Source organism: Schistocerca serialis, chromosome 5 (assembly GCF_023864345.2).
Source record: "Schistocerca serialis cubense isolate TAMUIC-IGC-003099 chromosome 5, iqSchSeri2.2, whole genome shotgun sequence".
NCBI lineage: Eukaryota > Metazoa > Arthropoda > Insecta > Orthoptera > Acrididae > Schistocerca > Schistocerca serialis.
The window spans coordinates 99,881,928-99,892,234 of NC_064642.1; the positions used below are offsets into that span (position 1 = coordinate 99,881,928).

The window sequence follows — 10,307 nt, forward strand, 5'->3', positions numbered from 1 at the left end:
TCTGCTGTATTTTGTTGGAAGTTTTCCTCTTTTTTCTTCTTACCATTACTAAATAAAAAGCAAAATTTCATCTCCCGTAGCTTTTCACTTTCTAAAAACACATTGACTGACCTACATCACGTCACACATTCCTTCGGTTTATCTCTATTCCACAGTTACAAGAACGACATGACAGAGGACACATCCGATAGTATCCTGATTTATGCCTTCGTACTTTCCTCTGTTCTCTTTCTGTATTTGATATTCTAACTAGCTCTTCGATAGATTTTGACCTAGCTTCAAATAATTTTCTAATTTTGCAATAACAGACATAATGTCTGATAGGATAGCCGCAATCAGTGATTTTATAATGTTACTTATAGTCCATCTTGATTGCAAAATATTTATTCAGAAGACCGGTATCGGTTCCTCTAGAACCATCTTCAGATCTGATATTTTGGTTACAGGAGTAACCCGTCCAGACATGACGCTACATATGAAAGTTGCTGTGTTTGGACGGGTTACTCCTGTAACCGAAATATCAGATCTGAAGATGGTTCTAGAGGAACCGATACCGGTCATATGAATAAACATTTTGCAATCAAGACGGACTGTAAGTAACATTGTAATTTTCTAATTTCTGCACTCTCACAGTTTTCAGTAGATCGAGTGACATATCTTCGAATTCTGGTGGCTTTCAGAACGTGACAGAAGATGGTTAAGTACGCTGGTTCGTGATGTAGGGAAAATTCACAGTACCATAACGTTGTCGTAATTCGCTGGTTCTCAGTGTTTGTGACTGAGCACGGCACCAGCCGTTGTCTGGAGCCTCTACAAAAATAGCTCGATAGCTGTCGTGTTTCCTAGAAACGATGCGCTATTTCCAGGACAATACTTACAATTTGTGGGTACTGGCATAAGCGTCTTTCTCTTATTTCCTGGGTGTTATCTAGCAATGCTTCATTGTTTTCGTATCAATTATTGTCTTTTAACCTCACCACGGTTTCTCTGTTTGGTTACTTGTAAGTTTTCAGCTCTCCGATGTAGTAATTAGAGATGAGGTTTTCGCCATAACCCAAGATAGAAGTCAAATGAATGAATGAAAGTAATGAAGAGAGCAGAAGATGTGCAGTATATCAAATTTGGAGAAAAGTAGAGTTGTATGAGGAATTCTGCAACACAGGAAACGAAATAGTGCGCTTCCACTGACCTAGAAGTAAAAGTGCCTGTCCTACTTATAGAGGCCGCCGTTAGATATAGAACAAGGATTTACCGCTTGCTCTCAACCATTCCATTGCTGCCCTAAAATGATTTTTAAGCGGTCATCAGCTTCCAGAAAGGGATCCTATGCTGAACGAAGTGCCTTGTTGTCACGCAAGATAGTACAATATAAACAGACATACTACAACAAAGAAAAGGAATAAGGGAAGGCAAAGGCATAAGGTAACTTAATGGCCTAGATCGGGTTGTCATGCATTACTTGGATCTTTCCAAACATGAGAAGGTCATAATAATATTGACGATGTCATTAGTATTGTGAGTATAACAAAAATATCTATCCCTTTAAACTTTCTTCATGATATATTATGAGCTTCTCATCTGTTTATGAATAAGTTCTTCCAAAACGTATTGAAATACATCTCTGATAACATATTACTGATTTTTTTGCAATTGGTTTGGTTGATGCTGAGTGTTTTGGATAATGTACGTCATTTTTTACAACTGTGTTCTCATTCTGACTGTAAAACAGCCGACCACGAAAGAACAATATTGTCCCAAAAACCAATTGTACTCCGTTTGATTACCTTTCAACGGAGTTTCGGTAGCTGTTTTCCTGTAAAACTGTGCAACAGATCCCATGGGGATGGGCCGTAGTGCTAGAGGGGGGCGGGGGAGAAGGGGTGGATGGCAAGCTTCAGTCGACCTCTGCTGCTGCCCGCGTAAATATAGCGCTGCTGTGTGCCAGATTCGCCACTGCAGTGTACTGGAGAAAGTTTATTACTTAGTAGTCCTGTAGGTTGCTGCTAGCTAGAAGACAAATTGTGGAGATGAAATGACATTTTTTTTCAATCCACAACCGTCCAAAGCAATCTAACTAGAACACTGACATACCTCAGACTAGCGTTCGATCAAACACTAATCCTGACCTATGCTCAGTAAACAGACAGCTGGTAATAGCCTAAAATAACCAACAGCTACTAACCAGATGAATATGGGGTCTGATTCCCGCCAATGCCAATGCTTTTCTACTCTCCGTATTATACCACTGTACCTCAGCGTAACGAACACCCTCTCATAGAGTACCAACGTCTCCTAAAACGCCTAGAGCACACTCGCATTTTCTATAGCTATGCATCTTAACATCCTCTTGTACTTCTCATCTTCGAGAATCGTGGCGTGTTGGAAGGAAGGAGCTTACGGACGCTCCATAAATTCCACTCTCTCTCCACCGGAAAACACTTCGTATCCTCTCCCAGCGTTTCTTTAATCGTATCCCTTTCCAGACTAGACAATCATGAAACCTTCATATGATTGTATCAACCTCAATTCTTCCAACAAGAATTCAACTCTCTCTCTCTCTCTCTCTCTCTCTCTCTCTCTCTCTCTCTACCTCTATCTTCCTATATTTTACTTTTTTACTGCATTACCGCAACGAAACGCCCCGCTCAACACCATTGTCTAGTGTGTTACTTTATTGCTACATACTGCAGTGATAACCTAGCAAGGACACTTGTAAGAAACATGTTCTGGCGTGGTATTAAATACAGACTGCTGTCGTAAATTCCAGGCAGATGCGAGTGGACGCACCGGTCAGAAGCAGTCTGCTGCTGTGAGTTGCAGCGGACTCATAGGGAAGACGCCCTGCGAAGAAGAAGTACTTTAGTCAACACCCAATAGGGAGGTTCGTCACATCATCGAACCTCTGTGCAAGCAATTACCTTCATTAGAGATCCGAGGAGGCTGTTACGTTTTAGCCACATCACACTCCCTAATGCACAAAACCAGGCAAGGTTCCGACCTCTGCAGTTTCTGAGAGGCACTGACGTGCACATCTTGTCGCTTACTCCATGTTTCACTGTCCTCCTACCACTCTCGGTGGATGCTAACGACAGCAGAACAGGACAGACAACTACAACTTTCGTAGAAGGCTAAGCTATTCCGGAAATGCCTTCCTGTGTCTACGTTTCTCGGCGTTTATGTCCAATGTAAAGAAATATCTTTTTTTTTCAGAGACAGTTTTTTGATGTTACCACTCCGTATTTTATGTCGTCTCTAATTTGGACATCGTCATTTATGTTGTTGCCCAGTCAATATAACTTATGTACCACTTTTAATGTCTCATTCGCAAAACTAACTCCTTCAGTTTGGAAAACAAAAAAATAGCTTGCTCCCTCACCATGCTCAACACTCTGGACACTTATCTGTTCATAAAATTCGAAAAGGAGATTTGCAAATAAACGCTGACGAAATGAAATGCGATACAACCTGAGCCTGCGCTGCTATATGTCCAGCTGAAATTCAAAGCGTAGAACTCACTGCCCAGATGAGCTTCCTAGCAAGTATGAGTGGTTGAGATCAACATATTGAGCACTTGATATGACGGCCACAACAGTAATCACACAAACCTTACCCGTGTCATATGTTTGCGTACCTTTGATACATTAGGGTAAAAGTTTTTGGCACCTCTTTCCTTAATGGCGGAATTGTGATATACGCTGTTGTTATCTTGCCACTACTTGTTGAAATTTGACCAAGATTATATCGTTGAACACTCCTCGACGACTCTTTCCAAAACCTCAGAAGATACATACCACCACTTTAAGTAAGAGTTCACTGCTGTAAAGAATTGAAACGTCATTTTTGAAACCCGTCATTTTCCTCCATTGCGACGCAGAAGCGTGGAAGTTTGCTAAAAAGTACCACCAGCTGTTCTCAGTAAAGGTGGAAAACCTTGGCGCCCGGGTTACCTGACCCTCGGGTTCGGCGACGATTCAAAATAGCCAGAGACCAGATGTTCATGTGAGGTGAAGGTGGCTTGATGAAGTCACATGTGTCCAACCTTTTACCCCACTTCTGTCCAACGACAAAGTGGACGTGTCACACAGTGGGAAGGTCGGCACCGCCTCCCCAGCTCCAACCCAAATCTCACTCCTTCTGTTGACGCCTCTGCGATGCAAGTCAGAACAGCGACACCCAAAATCACGCGGTTTTCTTGTCGGCGGCTGACGAAAACATTTAAGACAGGCTACAGGAGGTGGCAAAATGGGCGTCAGTGAAACCATCCATTGCGCAGCTTATTTACACCCCTACCGTGGTCAAACACAATTTACAGTGTGACGCGCAACAGAAAAATCAGAAGCAGCAAATGATGTTTTTGTTTTTTCAGTCCTCCTGTCTTGCGATCTGCCGTGGCTTGATCACATCTCGGGAAAGCTAAGAGTAGAGTGATTTTTTTGTTATTATACCCACAATACTGATGACATCATCGATCGTTATGATGAACCCTTCATTCTTAGGAAGATGCCTCTAACTCGTAAGTGAACTCTTTATTTCTTGTCTGTTTATATCTTTTCACAGTGCACGAATTTGATTCCCAAAACCGAGCTACATATCGCTTCGGTTCATGTAGAACCCCTTCCAGGAAACTGAAGCCTGTTTCAGTGTCATTGAACAGCAGCTCTGGAAAAGCTAACAGCAACCCGAAAATCCCAGCATTAACGACGGTATACGTTGTTGTGGCTCTTACATCTCCTTCACTTGGGTTAGTAGCAATACTAGACAGCGCTGTTTACCTGTTACGCCATGAGGGAGAAATTTGTATCACTGACGTATTTGTAAAAACAAAAAATGGCAGTGGGTGTCTCCCGTTTCGGCAAAACACTCGGTGCCAACCACGAACCTTTATTGAGCATATTAAAAATGTACTTACACAGAAACATCCCTGAGCAATCCATAGGTGCCTGCGTGCACACAATTGCTTGACGCCCTTCAGCCGAGTAGAATTACGTTACCGCTCCTGGACGTTAGATTTTTATTTATGTATTTATTTGGGGGGGGGGGGGGAATCTAGGCAAATTTATTATCATTAAAAGAATATGTACTTCCATTAAAAGTCGGTTTCATAATCTACAAGCTGTAAAACTTAAACATTACTGGCATGCGTCAGAAAATTTGTAAAAATTTTCTCTGTAACCTAGCGAAAACCAAAGCTTTTTGTACTTATTCGGTCTCGTGTAGTTTTGGGCTCGCGTTTTTGCTGTCTCACCCTGTACCCAATTTCTCGCTGATGCATTTTCTCCAGACTGCCTCTGCATTAACGACAACATTTTCCGCATCGCGTAGCTCTTGTAAACGTAATGATCTGTGTTTCTCACGGAGAAGAAACTACCAACGCATCTTTTTCAATTCCTCGCAGCTGCATCTAGGAGCAACAACCTGCTGATCCGTCGAACTACGTCACATATATGTCACGATCTAAATAGATTCAGCAAACAGCGACCTCATGAACGTGTGCTCTGTTCGGCTATGAGATCCACAAAGCGGTTAGTAACGGTGCTCGTGTGCAGAACTTCAATGCACCAATACAATCTCACACAGAGAGCCGAATGAACGAATTATAAGTTTCCTTAATACTGGACAATATTTGTGTTCTTAATTTCGGTTTCGTAGAGGATGGAACAAAGAGGGGATGTCATCTGATGCAAAGAGAAATACGATATTGTGCAAGGGATAAGCCCCTGCAGTCACGAGATACTCTGTGCCCTCGGTGGCTCAGATGGATAGAGCGTCTGCCATGTAAGCAGGAGATCCCGGGTTCCAGTCCCGGTCGGGGCACGCATTTTCAGCTGTCCCCATTGAGGTATATCAACAACACCACAAGGCAGTTGACCGTTTCGATTAATTATCAATTCTTTCTAGAGAAGCTGCATGGCCATTGTAGTGTTTCTAGAGGAGGCCGAAATGCACGCGTTTAATTACACGCTGACTGGCGTGAGGTCTGGAACAGGACAATATCGTGAGAATTGCAATTAAAGTACGTAGATGATGTAATACTTAACTTTAACCCACAATTGTAGAACATCTCTCTTGATGATACATGTTATAACCACAATATATATAGCAAAGGATTATGGCGCCTTGCTAGGTCGTAGGAATTGACGTAGCTGAAGGCTATGCTAACTATCGTCTCGGCAAATGAGAGCGTATTTGTCAGTGAACCATTGCTATGAACGTCGGCCGTACAACTGGGGCGAGTGCTAGTACGTCTCTCTAGACCTGCCGTGTGGTGGCGCTCGGTCTGCTATCACTGACAGTGGCGACACGCGGGTCCGACGTATACTAATGGACCGCGGCCGATTTAAAGGCTACCACCTAGCAAGTGTGGTGTCTGGCGGTGACACCACAGTCATTATTGGTATCTGTTCTATCGGAACAGTTACTACTCTTCATATAGAAATATGATATTGTGTTTCATGCCGGGATTTCCCCTGTGGTTTTTGCGCCTGATCCGATGTACATAGGTAAGATATGAGGTCTGTAAATGCACTAAAATCGGTAGAGAATCGAGGCTTGACGCAGGAAAAATAATGTACATCAATGTAATGTAATACACTGATTAGCCAGTACAATTATGACAACCTACCCGAAGACGATAAGTTCACCTTTGACACGGACGACAGCGGCGACGCGTCGTGTCGTGGAAACAGTGAGGCCTTAGTTGGTCGGTGGAGGGAGTTGGCGCCACATATTCACATTCAAGTCACCTAATTCCTGTGAATTTTGGGGAGGGGAACGACGAGCTCCGAGGCCACGTTCAATCACATCATATCTGGCAAGTCGGTGAGATTGCCGGGGGGGGGGGGGGGGGGCACATGAGTTGGAATTGGAACTTACATCCCTCCTTAACACACCTCGGGCCTGTGACATTGCGCATTATCTAGCTAAAAATGTCACTGCCGTCGGGAAACAAGAACGTCATTAAGGAGTGTAAGTGATCTGCAGACTATGTACGACACATTTGGCCGTAATGGTGTCTTGCACGAGCTCCACTGGTCGCACTGATACCCACGTAAATGTTCTGCAGAGCACAATGAAGCTGCTGCCAGCCTGTCTCAGTCTCGCAGAAGAAGTGTCAAGGAGCTGTCACCCTGGAAGACGACGGATTCGCGCCCTCCACCCTCCCATCGGCGTGATGAAGAAGGTATCGGGACTCATTAGAGCATGCAACTCTCTGCACCAACGTCCAGTGCTGTTGATCATCTGCCCATTTCTATTGTGGTTCCTGATGGCACATTTATGGGTAGTCGGCTGCAGAGGCCCATTGTTATGAGTGTTCGGTGCACAGTATGTTCAGATACACTTGGACTCTGCCCAACGATAAAGTCTGATGTCAGTTCCGTCACAGTTCGCCGGCAGTCTTTTGACCGGTCTGCCCAGCCTACGACATCCAACATTTGTAATAAGGGATGGCTCCCAGCCCCAAGGCGTCTGGACGTGGTTTCACGTTGGTTTCGCCACATGTTGAAAACACTCACCACGGCACCCCTCGAAAACCCGACAAGTCGTGCAGTTTCCGAAATGCTCTTGCCGCCCCTTTCAGTCATCACAATCTGCCCTCGGTCAAACTAAGATTCATCGTCTATGTTCCCCACTCTACACACGGGCAGCACACTCACTGATACAAAATGCATCATGCATGTGTTTGACTGGCAGTCAGCCGGCCCCGGTGGCCGAGTGGTTCTAGGCGCTGCAGTCTGGAACCACGCTACCGCTACGGTCGCAGATTCGAATCCTTCCTCGGGCATGGATCTGTGAGACGTCCTTAGGTTAGTTAGGTTTAAGTAGCTCTAATTTCTAGGGGACTGATGACCTCAGAAGTTAAATCCCATAGTGCTCAGAGCCAATTGACTAACAGTCATTCCTCGCCAGGTGACTGACGCTGCTATCGCCGGGACGGGACCATATCGACAGTAGATCAGCAGTCATATTGTGTTCACTGATCAGTGTGCGTACGCTTGATGTAGAAAACTCAGTGAGCAAAAATCTAATGTAATATGTACAAATGGGAGGAAGTACTTATTATTTTCGGTTCCATCATTGTAAGAATTACCGAAAACAGCAGAAAAAACAAAATATTGCTACAAACGCATGGTTACATATATTTTATGCAGTTTACAAATGTGCTCAGTGATCAGTGTGCGTACGCTTCATGTAGAGAACTCTGTCTAGATCAGTGTTATGTAATATGAACGCTTGATGTAGAAAACTCAGTGTGCAACAATCTAATGTAATATGTACAAATGGGAGGAAATCCTTATTATTTTCGGTTACATCATTGTCAGAATTACCGTAAACAGCAGCAAAAAGAAAATATTGCTACATACGGATGGTTACATATGCGTTATGCAGTTTACAATTAAGTGCTAGGCCGAGGGCGCGTAGACTCTCTACCTAAATCTTTCAATTCGAGCTCTTATCGATCTTATTTCATCACGATGGTCCTTTCTGTACAGACAGGAATCAATATGTTTTGGACTTATGTCATAAAAATTAGTGACTGATAGTTCATGAAATCATATCGCAGCAACGAACACGCCTGTGCTTTAATGACTCCCAAAACAACTCGGTGACGTTCTCTCCCCTGTTTTTGATGTAATACAAATGTAACGGGCCTTTTTTGAAATTTTTTGATGTCTTCCGTTAATCCTATTGGGAAGTGATACCACACTGCACAGCTGTTTTACGGACAAGCAAAGTTTACGTTACGTCTTTAGAAGATATGTAGTACCTCTACGTGTTCTGCTAACGAACGTATTGTTTTCGCTTTCTCCGTAACAGTTTCTATATGACGGCTCAAATTCAACCTGCTCTACATTGCGATCCATGGGTTTTTTGTGGAGATAACTATTACTGAATTTGTTGATATATCGTGCAAAAAAAATTTATCGGAAGATTTTTAATACTCGTGTGGATAGCGTTACACTTTTTATTAATCAAAGTTAACTGCCGCTTTCCACTCCAAGTACATGCTCATCTCATTTCGTAAATATTTCTGATCTTCTGATGCTTTACTAGACTGCTAACCATGATATCATCTTTAAACAATTTTAATGGCCTGTTCAGATTGCCTCCTAAATTATATTTATATACATAGAGCAGAATATGGTCAGTACCACTTCCTTCAGAACCTCAGATATAGCTTTGATTTAACTGTACGAACTGTTATTACGAATTATGAGCTATTTTACAGTAAATCAGTGATCCAGTCACACAACTATGAGAGAGACGAAATTTGTTGAATAGTGCAAAACGATATCAAAAGCCATTTCGGAATCTAGAAATGTGCAATCCATTTGAGATCCCATGTTGATATTTTGCGCAGATAGAGAGCAAGGTGTTTCCCAAAAAGCCTGAGCCATCTGTAGTTAGGGAAGCACTTGACACACATGCATCGCCAGTTGCCTACCTGCAGTCGCCTAGGAGTATTCCGCAGATTATCCCTGCGAAAGCGCATTTTTAAAATATTCAATAAGTGTGGGCAGGTAGCAAAAAGAGTTTTGCCATGTTGGGAGATCGTATGGGAACTTTTTTCATATTATTCATGCATTTATCAATGTTGTATCCATAACCACAGAATGGGAGAGTGCGAAGCAGAAGATCTGAAAAAACATTAGGACCTTTAGCTGCATCGGATAACATTCAAATTTCGTCGAATAACTTTGGAACGTCCCTAGTGATAACTTCTTCAACTTGAGAGAAAAAATTGTGTTCACACATTCTGTGGGATCAAAAAAATGGTTGAAATGGCTCTGAGCACTATGGGACTTAACTGCTGAGGTCATCAGTTCCCTAGAACTTAGAACTACTTAAACCTAACTAACCTAAGGACATCACACACACCCATGCCCGAGGCTGGATTCGAACCTACGACCATAGCGGTCGCGCGGTTCCAGACTGTAGCGCTTACAACCGCTCGGCCACCTCGGCCGGCCCGTGGGATCAGCGCAGTGATGTCTGTCTAGAAGGGCTGAGTCGCCAGGAGGCGTCAACAGTGTTAAAGGTTGCTTCCTGCTACTCGTCACACTGCGAACTGTCGCTTTCGACGGCGAAACGTGTGGGAGTCAACGTCTCAAGGGAAGAGGTATTTTCATTGACTCCTTTTCTGCGACCGCCTGAGAACTTCTCCTTTCGATTATGGCCAACTGTGTGCCTGAAATGTTTTCCTTGCCAACGATAAGAAGACTCCACGATACCAACGCTGCGCTTCGTGGTTTTGACGTCCATTGCCGAGACATCGAGAGAAGGAGTGATATGTTAGGGAGTGTGAC

The 10,307-nt window shown here is 43.5% G+C and overlaps 1 non-coding gene across 1 annotated transcript; it reads left to right on the forward strand.

The window, feature by feature from the left end:
- Window positions 1-5,739: 5,739 nt before the first annotated feature.
- Trnat-ugu (transfer RNA threonine (anticodon UGU)) lies at window positions 5,740-5,814 on the forward strand. The gene has a single exon. It is a non-coding gene; the product is annotated as a tRNA-Thr (tRNA).
- The last annotated feature ends 4,493 nt before the right edge of the window (window positions 5,815-10,307 follow it).